A 10,993-nucleotide genomic window follows, 5' to 3' on the forward strand; every position below is an offset into this window, starting at 1 on the left:
GGTTCGTAGTGGTGTCTTGTGGTTTTATTTTGTGTCTCTCTAGGACTAGTGACTTTGAGTGTCTTTTCATCCACTCATTTGCTTAACATGTGTCTTCTTTGGTGAAATGTCTGTTGAAGTCCTTTGTCTATTTAAAAAAATTGAGTTGCCTGATTTCTTATTTTTTTCATTTTTTAATAGCTAATATTCATTGTACAGGGGAGATTCATTGTGACAATTCTGGATGGTCTTACATTGAACATTGACTAGGTCACCCCCCACCATCTCCCCCCAACCCTCTTTCCACCCCACTTAAAACAATTACACAAGGTTTTGTCATTCTATTTCGTATATGTATATGAAGCACACTCTTATTTTTTTTGGAGACAGAGTCTTGCTATGTACCTCAGGCTGACCTTAAATTCCTGATTGTACCCCTCAGTCTCCTGGGTACTGGTATTACAGGTGTGCACTACCACTCTTGGCTTGTACTTTTATTCTCAATTTTAGAGCGTTACGTATTCTGTAAAGAATCAAGTCTTTGACAGATAATGTGATTTTTCAAATATTTTCTCTAAACTTCTGACTTGTCTTTTCATTCTCTTAGCAATGTCTTCATAGAAAAAAATGTTAAGTTTTAATAAATTCCACTTTATCAGTTTTTCTTCTGTGGCTCCTACATTTGGTGTCGTAGCTAAGAACTCTCTGCCTATAATAAAGTCACCAATAGTCCCTATGTTTTCTGTGAAAGGTTTTGTAGTTTCTAATTTTATGTGTTGGTTTGTAATCCATTCAGAGTTAATTTTTGTGTGTTGAGGTGGATGATATAAATAGAAATCTGTTCTTTTGTACATGGATGGCTGATTGTACATGGAAAATTCGATTCTTTTTCCATTGAATTGTCTTTGCACCTGTGCGCTGTATGCACACAATGGAGCACTGTTCATCCATGACAGCATGAAGTCTGTTGTCAATTCAGCATTCACAACAGCAAGGATAGACTTGGAGGATGTCACCTTCAGTGAAATAGGTCAGCACAGAAAGACAAATACCACATGACCTCACTGGGAAGTAGAATCTAGAAGTGGAGGATAGACTCATGGTCATCAGAGAGTGGGGAGGATGGGGCGGGCTGGGGGGAGGTCCTTTAATGGGTATGCTGCTATTGTTTGATGGGATGAATGAGTTCTGGAGCTCTGTGGTAAGGGAGGTGAGCGAAATTAACAATGATGTGTCATATGTCTCAAAGTAGTTATGTTGTAGTCTCTAGCAATTTCTGACCAGAAGACTCCTAGGTTCTTGTCCTGCCTGGAAGAATACAGGTAGGATCTGTAAATGTAGTGAAGGGGATAAAAATATTTATTTTTGGGGTGTGTGTGTAATCATAAGAGCAGCGTGCTGTCTGCCAGGTGGGGTGGAGAAGTGATGAAGAAAAAAAAAAAAGAGGGGCCAAGCTCTTTGTTTCAAGGCAATTTTAGATCTTCAATAACCTGCAGGCAGGGAAAGATCTGGACTGGACCTGGATCACTGTGGTCACACACTTAAAGCTAATTCTCAGATATCCTAACTTCTCACGGGTCAGAATTTTCCATAGTTTTTTCTGGCCAGCTCTGCAGTTAGCAGAGGATTTGCAGTTGAAAAGAGACTTAGCCGAGAGAGTGTGTCTAACCTGAAACGCCCTGGGCTAAGTTATATGGTGCCTAAGAGTTCCAGTAACTTCCTGTCCTTGCCTTCTAACCTGGCTCAGTTATAAGAGAGGCATTTGAATGTCTTATTGAAATGACAGAAATTTAAGATGAACTGATCACTACTTAATGGATACGTGAATCAAAACATCACATTGTGCCTCACAAATGTACAAATATTATGTGTCAATTAAAAAAATCAATTAGACACTGACGATCCCAAATGCTAGTGAGGGTGTGGAGTTACAGGGACTCTTTCTTCTTCATGGCTGGTGACTCAAAATGGTGCAGCCACTTTGGATGACAGCTCAGTGGTTTCTTACAAAGCTAGACATAGTCTTCCCATGGCATCCATTGTGCTCCTGTACAACCTAATGAGTTGAAAAACCAACACATGAATTTCTATAGCAATTATTCATAATTGCTAAAGTTGGAACCAACCATGATGTCATCTCTGTTTTTTGACTGTACTAGGGTTTGGAGTCAAGGCTTTGCACTTGGTAGGCAGGCACTCCAGTATTTGAGCCATGTCCTCAGCCCTTCTTGTTTCAGTTATTTTTCAGGTAGGGTCTTGTGTTTTTTTTCCTGGGATCAGTCTCAGACACTGTACCTGGCTAAGATGTCATCTTTCAATAGGCAAAGAGATCAATAAGCTAGTATGTTCATACAAATGGAATATTATGCAATGATAATAAGAAACAAGTTGTCTTGGGGTACAGTGGCTCACTACTGTAATCCTACCTCCTTGAGAGGCAGAGATCAGGAGGATGATGGTTTGAGGCCATTCCAGGCAAAAAGCTAGTGAGACCCCATCTCAACCAGTAAAAGGTTGGGAATGGTGGTACATGCCTGTTATCCCAGGTATGCTGGAAGTGTAAATAGGAGAATCATGATCCAGGGTGGCCTGGGCATAAAATAACCAGTGGGCTGGGGGGCATGGCTCCAGTGGGGGAGCGCCTGCACAGTGTGCAAGGCTCTGAGTTCAACCCTAAGAACCACACACACACACACAAAAGAAACAAATTATCAATCCAAGAAAAGACATACATGAAAACATTGCATTTAAGTAGCTGGGTGCTGGTGGCTCACTCCCACACCTGTAATCCCAGCTACTCAGGAGGCAGAGATCAGAAGGATCATGGCTCAAAGCCAGCCTGGGCAAATAGCTTGTGAGATCCTATCTTGAAAAAGCCCATCACACACACAAAAGGCTGGTGGAGTGGCTCAGGGTGTAGGTCTTGAGTTCAAGTCCCAGGACCACACACAAAAAAAGCATATTGCATTTAAGTGAAAAAAGGGAGGCTAAAAAAAGCTACGTAAGCGAAAAGTTCTCTCCCCTTCCTTCCCCTGTCCTCTCCTCTTCTTTTTCTTCCCTTAGGTTGGTTTTAAGGAATGGTAGCCCTTTATCACATACTACACCAGTTCAAGGTGAGAATATTCTAATAGATCTTTTCTGATACTAAAACTTCTTCCTTTCATGTCACCCAAAGGTCCACACCAAGCGGAAGGATTAGAAGCCTGGAACCTGAGTTTCTTGGTGGAAATTCCCACGTCACTGTGTTCCCTCATTACCAGGAGGTGGGGCAGGGAGAACCAGTTCTAGCTCCAAAGAAAGGATTAATTGGCAATAAAATGCTGCTCCATCCTTCTTGTGAGGTCTTCCTGCCCTTCAAAAGGAGTTACATCCCTAACCTACAGGTATTTTTCAACATGGCAGTGACTCACATGGTTTCTTGTGACAGAGGGCCCTGGGATCATCCTGGAAACTCCACTCTCCTTCTACCCTCAGCAGCAGTGGGCAAGGGTGGGGTTGGCCTCCGCCATCTTGGGCAAGTTCCTCTTGATAATGAGGCCTTGGTTGAGAAAAGCCTGCAACAGCTGGTGGAACACCTTCTCTGGCATCAGTGTTCATTCACTCATGGCCAGGACCCAGCAGTGTCCGTCAGCTGGGGGCACAGGGACCTGGTAGAGATGGCCACTCTTAAGGAAAGGTACCAGCCCAATCACAGGCTCACGGTTCTTCAGTGCATGGTGGAAGATGGTGTAGGGGTTGTTTAGAGGGTTGCCTCTTGCAAACGGCTTCCTTTTCACAGCTTCTGGAGTCTGTGTCATGTGGAATCTGGTCAGTACTCTGCTTTCAGCTTTCATCGTTGTGCTGGTGCATTTACTGAGCACAGGGTCTTCAAACACAGAGTTTGTTTTTGTTGCTGGGGTGGCTTCAATGAGTTGAGTTTTCTTTTCTTTTTTTGGTGGTACTGGGGTTTAACTCAGGGCCTCACACTTGCTCGGCAGGCTCTTTTACTGCTTGAGCCACTTTGCCAGCCCTTTTTTGTGTTGGGTATTTTCTTTCTTTTTTTTCTTGCGGTACTAGGCTTTGAACTCAGGGCCTTCCTTGAGCCACTCCACCAGCTCTTTTTTTTTTTTTTTGTGATGGGTATTTTTGAGATAGCGTCTCAAACACTATTTTCCTGGGGCTGGCTTTGAACCCTGATCCTCCTGATCTCTGCCTTCTGAGTAGCTAGGATTACAGGTGTGAGCCACCAGCGACTAGCAAGCTGAGTCTCCTTAAGCTTCTGGTCTTTTCCTCAGCTACAACAATTAGGGGATCCCTGAATTCAGGACCATAGTGTCTCTGCTTCAGCTGGGTTACCCCTTGAAGTCTCCACAGCATGCCATACAATCAGAGCCAGGCCTGGCCACCCTCTTGCAGACTTCTGTGTGAGTGAGGTCATCTTGGCTGGCTGTGAGGACCCCAGGAAGTCTTAAGCTTGTGATATTTTATTACAGCAGCATAGGAAACTGATACACCTGCCCTCTCCCCATCTTCACCTCACTTCCTTCTTGGGCAGCTGGACGTTTGAGAAGCTTCCCTTGTATTTGTCGTTCACACGTGGCCTATCACCTCCTCTCTAGTGTTCTATGTGACACTGAACAACAAAAAGAGCAAAGGATGAACCGGACCTTTGGTTATATGATTTCAGGTTACATGATACTAATAATGCAGGGGAATTTTTGCATCCAGCAGAATGAGTGTTGTGTGTCTTGGTCACTTTGCATGGCTGTGTCAGAATACCTGTCATAAACAACTTAAGTCAGGAAACATTTATTTTGGCTTATAGTTTCAGAGGTTTCCGTCCATGGTTGGCTGGCTCCCTTGCTTTTAGGCTAGTAACAAGGCAGAAACAACATGGTGGAAGGGCGTGGACAGTCAAGGAGAGAGAAAGAGAGAAAGAGAGAGAAAGAGAGAGAGAGAGAAAGAACAATACCTTTTAAGGACTGCTCCCAGTGATCTAATCCCTCCAACTAAGTCCCACCTCCTATTTTCTACCATCTTCCAATAATGATATCAAATTATGAATCTTCCAATGGGTTAATCTATTGATTAGGTCAAAATCCTCATGATCCAAACACTTCTGTAAGTCTCTACCTTTGAACACTGCCTTAGGGACCAAGCCTTGAACATATGAGGTTTTGGAGGAACATTCATTTTCATATCCCAAGCACAACAATTTAAAAAAAAAAACTGCTAACTTAATACTGAATTGGCAAAGTTGGCTACTTTATACAATTTAGTATTTGTACCTTCAAAATGATTATTTCTAAATCTAATTTATCTGCTTCTCATCAGATGAATCGAATTTATACTCACTGAAAAAAATTTTACACTCACTGAAGTTGCTTATTTTTTTCTCTGAATTCAGTGATTATCCTTGTTTTGCCCTAGGTGTTCTGTGGATAGGAACTCTCTAGAATATCTGGGCTCCCCTACTCCCCCAAGCTCTGAAAAGGAAAATGAGTGTCTGGATTTCCCAGAGAGAGGCTGTAATCATGCTCACAAGGTGATTAGTGTTTCTTGCTTTGGAGAAGGTGCGACCAGAGAAGGGTGGCACCAACCTCTGAAGGCCAAACTCCTTCTCAGTTGAGCAAGTAAAAACATGCACTCCCTGACAGAGCTGGAGGAATGAAGGAGAACAACCCAAAGGCCCAGTATTACCTTCCATTCCTCAGAGTCATGGAATTGGAGCCAGTTTCATGGATCTTGTGAGGGCACTGAACCCAAGGCAGGGGTTAGGCATAGTCCAGGTCACACACCCATGACCATGGTAGAGGATCCCAGGGTTCTCTGCTTCCCATCCCTGACTGCCTCTCACTTAGGAAATACTTACTGAGCAGCAGCTGTTTGCAGGGTGTGGTGATGCTTTGACTTGCACATTGGATCTCCATCTTGTGCTGTGCCTGCTGTCCATTTGTCCTGGTTTTCTGCTTCCCCCTGGGTCATTATCACGGTCTTTCCAAATGCTGCTCAGGCCACTCTTCTGGGGAGCTTTCTCTGTCCTCCTGCCTTCCAAGCACTGGATACCATTTCTCCCACGTACCATGTAGATATGTTTGTCACAGGATTTATCACCCGTACTCACTTGTTTCCTTCCTTGTTTTCTGTCTCCCTACCAATCTGAGTCTTCAGTGATGTGAGCCTTATTTTCTTTTTTTTCTTTCTTTCTTTTTTGGGGCTGAGGTTTGATCTCAGGACTTTGCACTTGCAAAGCAGGCACTCTACTGAGTGAGCCCCACCTCCAGTCCATTTTGCTCTGGTTATTTTGGCGATGGGGTCTGAGGAACTATTTGACCAGGTTGGCATTGAACTTTGATCCTCCCAATCTCAGTCTCCCAAGTAGCTAGAATTACAGGCATGAGCCACTGGTACCTAACTTAGTTTTATATATTTCTATATCCCAGGAATTCTTCACCATTCCAGCATGTGATTTGAGCTTTGTTTATTGATTTCAGTAGTATTGGCTTATTAGTTATAATGAGCTAAATGCACTTATTAGATGCCAAGCATATACCATATGTTATCTCATTAATCATTACAGTGCATTCATAGGTATTGTTGAGGCTGGGGATACAGCTCAAAGGTAGATTGCCTGGCATGCCTCAGACCTGGGTTTAATCCCTAGCACTCTGGGGAAAAAAAAGGGTATTGTTATCATTATTTTGCACAGGAGAAAAACTGAATCTCAGAGTGGTTAAGTAATTTGGTACAGGCAAGTGGTAGAACTTGGATACACGCGTAAGTCTGTAATCTGTGAATTATTAACGAATGGAAAAGGAATGAACCAATGCAAAATGTACTATCCTGGGCCTATGGAAAACAAACCAGTCCATCATGTATTCTGCCTTTGGAAAAGTGTGGATCCCGCTAGGAGAGAAAACAGGCCACAGATACTTGGAGTATCTGTGAGTGGAGGCTGGGGGACAGGTTGGCAGATGGTGGAGGGTCTTGAATTCCAGGCTAAGGCCTTTGGGTTTTCTTTGGTAGGAGTGGGGAGCTCTTGACAATTTTGGGTCAGAGAATGGCACTGCACATTGTGCAGGATGGACTGGAGGAAGGAAGGGGAGGAGGGAGACCTTGAGAGTCTGTTGCAATAATCTAGGCAGACATGAGGTGGCCAGGTTGGGGAAGGGGTGGGGGGCTCTGGAGGCAGTGATGAGGAAAACACTAGGAGAAGCCTATCAAAAGAAGATTCTGTGGGGTCCAGAACCTGGTGTCACGTGTCAAAGAAGCAGCTTAAAGTCTTGAGTTTTGGTCCTAGCTGTGTCACATGGCCTTACTTGGCCTCAGTGTCACATTTATGAAAGACAGGGGATGAGATATGCTGGCTCTAGTGGGCTTTCCAGGGTTAGCATTCAAGCTATTTTTTTTTTCATTTATTGAAACCTTTTTCTTTTTGTTGTGCTGGGTGTGTGTGTGTGGAATTATGGTATTTGCAAAAATTCTTACAATATATCAAACTTGAATTTACCCCCTCCACTAGTCTCCTTAATTCCACCCCCCCATTCGTGGAACAGTTTCAGTAGGTCTCATTTTTCCATTTGTATACATGTCTGCACAGTATTTGGACCATATTCACCCTCCCACACCCTTTCTCCCCATCCTCTCCCCTCCCACTGGTACCAACCCCCCAGACAGGACCTGTTCTGCCCTCCTGTTCTCTGATTTTGTAGAAGAAAAAAACGATATTTTTGTTTATTTAAGATCGCTACACAGGGAGTTTCCTTGTGACATTTCTATATATATATATATATATATATATATATATATATATATATATACACACACACACATATATTATAACCAAATTGGTTCATCTCCTCTATTTTTCTTCTTTTCTGCCTTAGTTGCCTGCTTATGGTGGTTTCAACAGGCTTAAAAATTCTGTATTCATTCTTGTATAGCAAAAATATCAACCATATTCACCTTCTTAACTTCTTTTACTCTCCCCCTCTCCTGTATGACCTCCCCTTAGTGTGACCTGTTTGTCATAACATCGCTGTATGTGTATTGGGTCTATATTCCACATGTGAGCGACAATGTGGAACTTTTGGCCTTCTGAACCTGGCTGACTTCACTTAAGATGATTAAAACCGTTTTCTTTTCTTTTTGAATTAAATTAACTATATGAGGGAATTTCACTGTGAGAATTCAGTACATTATGTACAGTGTACTTTGAACAAGTTCACTCTTACCACTCACTCCCATCCCTCCTCCCCCCCCAATTTCTAGGTCTTCAAAAGAGGCCCAGTGACTGAGGCAAGCAGATTTGGAAATGAGACCAACAGGTTTCTTCAGGGTGGCGAGCTGACTTTGGTGAGAATTCAGCTCTGGGATCCTGGGTGAGGGAGCTGAGGAGCTGTGATTGCTGTTACACGTGTAGAATCAGGAAGTTTTGATAGCAGTATTCAGTATCTCATTCCCTTACGCAAGTGTTTTCACGGGAAGGATATGGACATGACTTAGGTTATCACCGGAATTGTGTTCCTTCTGAAGGGGGAGTGTGTTTCCTTGATCTCTGAAAGTACAAACTCATTATGTGATAAGCCTCCTGCTTTGAACCTTGATAAAGGTCACAGAGAAAGAGACAAAAGGCCTGAGCTGAGCAGAGCTCCCCAGAATCTCCTTGCAGTCCCTCCACCCACAGGCCAGAAAGGCTTTGGGCTCCAGTCAGAACTTGAATCTGGCACAGCTGGAAATGTGAGAAGAGGGGGTGATTGCATAACATCAGGATCTCTGAGAAGATGAAGGAGGCCTTTGGGTGAAGAAATCAGGAAGAGGGCTGGGGGAGTGGCTCAAGTGGTAGAGCACCTGCTTACCAAGTGTGAGGCCCTGAGTTCAAATCCCAGTCCCACCAAAACAAAAACAAAAAGCCCAAAAGAAATAAAAATGAGTTTTGCTGGTGGAGTGGCTCAAGTGGTAGAACGCCTACCTAACAAGCATGAGGCCCTGAGTTCAAACCCCAGTACCATAAAAAAAAATACACAATCATTCAGTTAGTATGAATGAAAGTTGAGTACTGCTAGTAACACTTCAAGATTAAAAAAAAAAAAGAAATCAGGAAGGTACTGGTGGAAGTGAGTTTCTGAGAAACACATAATCCCACAGGGGAGCAGTGGTTCGGATACGGGAGGGGACTTGTCAAGGTGACAAAGTGAGTCTGGGTGGAGCAGGTACTAGAAGTCAGATCTCTGAGTTTCTTCTCAGAGGTTTTAATTTTTTTTTCCTGTTCTTTTATTCCTCTAGGGCACATTCTCTGGACTCATGGTTTTAATTTGCGCTTACGACCAATGGGTTCAACTGGTGGAATGGCTCAAGTAGTAGAGTGCCTGCCTAGCAAGCGTGAGGTCCTGAGTTCAAACCTCAGTACTGCCAAAAAAAAACCCCAAAACAAACAAACAAACAAAAAAACCAGAAATAAAATCTTTAAGCAACACAGGACCAATGGGTTCAAATTCTAGTTCATTGGTTATGTCACCTGGTCAGGTTACTTAATGTCTGTTTCCTTATCTGTAAACTGGAGATAACACCACTTATGTCACAGGGGTGTTTAAGAAGATAATGTTTGTCAAGCACTTATGGCAGTTCTCAATAAATGATAGCAAATGACTGAGTAACCATATCTCTTTTACTCTTCTTCTACCGATGGCCTCAGAGAACCATTGCCTTGGTGTAAGGGGTAGAAGGTTTGGTACAAGGCCCGAACTTTACCCTTTTCCCTAGACTGGTTCCACAGTGCTATATACTTTCTCTCCTTTCCCCATCACCTTGGACTTGTCCTGGCTGTGGCCATCCTTTAAGACACACACCCACGAGCGCACGCACCCACGATTCCACCTTCGGATCATGAAGGCATTTTTTCTTTTTTTTGTAGGCTTCCAATGATGGTCCCTCTTACATGCACTCTGGTTTCTCAAGCCTGGCCATGGGACGGGGCTCCAAAGTGATTTTTCAGGCTACCCAAGCCACCTCTTCTTTCCTACTTCTACCAACTTCCGTGATTAACACTTTTCTTTTAGAGTGCTTCTTTCCAGACAGTGACCTCTGCAAGTTTCAAGTTCATTAAGCTTTTCTAAAAGTCACAGAGAAGGAGCCAAGGCACCTAAAGTGAGCAGATCTCCCGGGAATCTCTTCTTTGTCCCCCCGCCCCAGTCACCCACAAGGCATCAAGAATTCGGGCTCCCATCAGAGCGTGAATCTGGCCCAGCTGGAAATCTGGGACTGAGGGGCTGATCGCATGATGCCAAGAACCTCAAAATGACCAAAAAAAAAAAAAAAAAAAAAAGCCAACAGTTCCCCTCGCCCTGCTAGGGCCCTAACAGTCACCCTTGTAAGTGTGATCACCCCAAGAACCTGCCCACATTTTCCAACCTTCTTTTGAGCCTCACATGAAGATGAATGGGGTAAAGACTTGCTTATTTGACACATGGGGAAACTGAGTCCCAGGGAGCTGAAGTGACTTGCAGAAGGAAGTAGTAGCAGGCTCAGGGCTTTCATCTAAAATCGTGGTTTCTAACTCAGTATTTCTGCCTTATGCTAAATTCCTGGAAGAATTCCTGCTGCTGGATTAGGTGTTGTCTAAAGTCTTTGATTGATCACACAGTCCTGGGTCTCTACTCCAACCTTTGCTCCCGTTCTCCTCATCCTCCAACAGGAGCCTTTGGACATACACTTGGTTTTTTTTTTTTTGCACTGAGGTTTGAACTCAGTTCCTTGCATTTGAAGGCAGGTGCTCTACCACTTGAGCCACACTCCCAGCCCTTTTTTGCTTTAGTTATTTTTCAGGTATGATCTCTCTTTCTTATCTGGGACTGGCCTCAGACTGAGATCCTCCTACCTGTGCTTCCTGCATAGCTGAGATCACAGGCACACCCACCATGCCCGGCTCATTGATTGGGATAGTGTCTTGCTAACTTGTTGCCTGGACTCATCTCAAACTGTGATTCTCCTGATCACTGTCTCCTGAGTAGCTAGGATTACAGGCATGAGCCACCAT

General features: G+C 43.7%; 1 long non-coding RNA gene across 1 annotated transcript; it reads left to right on the forward strand.

Moving 5' to 3' along the window:
• Positions 1-1,267: 1,267 nt before the first annotated feature.
• LOC141418809 (uncharacterized) lies at positions 1,268-9,648 on the forward strand. Its single transcript, XR_012443457.1, has 4 exons — positions 1,268-1,301; positions 3,155-3,362; positions 8,230-8,313; positions 9,244-9,648. It is a non-coding gene; the product is annotated as an uncharacterized lncRNA (long non-coding RNA).
• The last annotated feature ends 1,345 nt before the right edge of the window (positions 9,649-10,993 follow it).

Source organism: Castor canadensis, chromosome 18 (genome assembly GCF_047511655.1).
Source record: "Castor canadensis chromosome 18, mCasCan1.hap1v2, whole genome shotgun sequence".
NCBI lineage: Eukaryota > Metazoa > Chordata > Mammalia > Rodentia > Castoridae > Castor > Castor canadensis.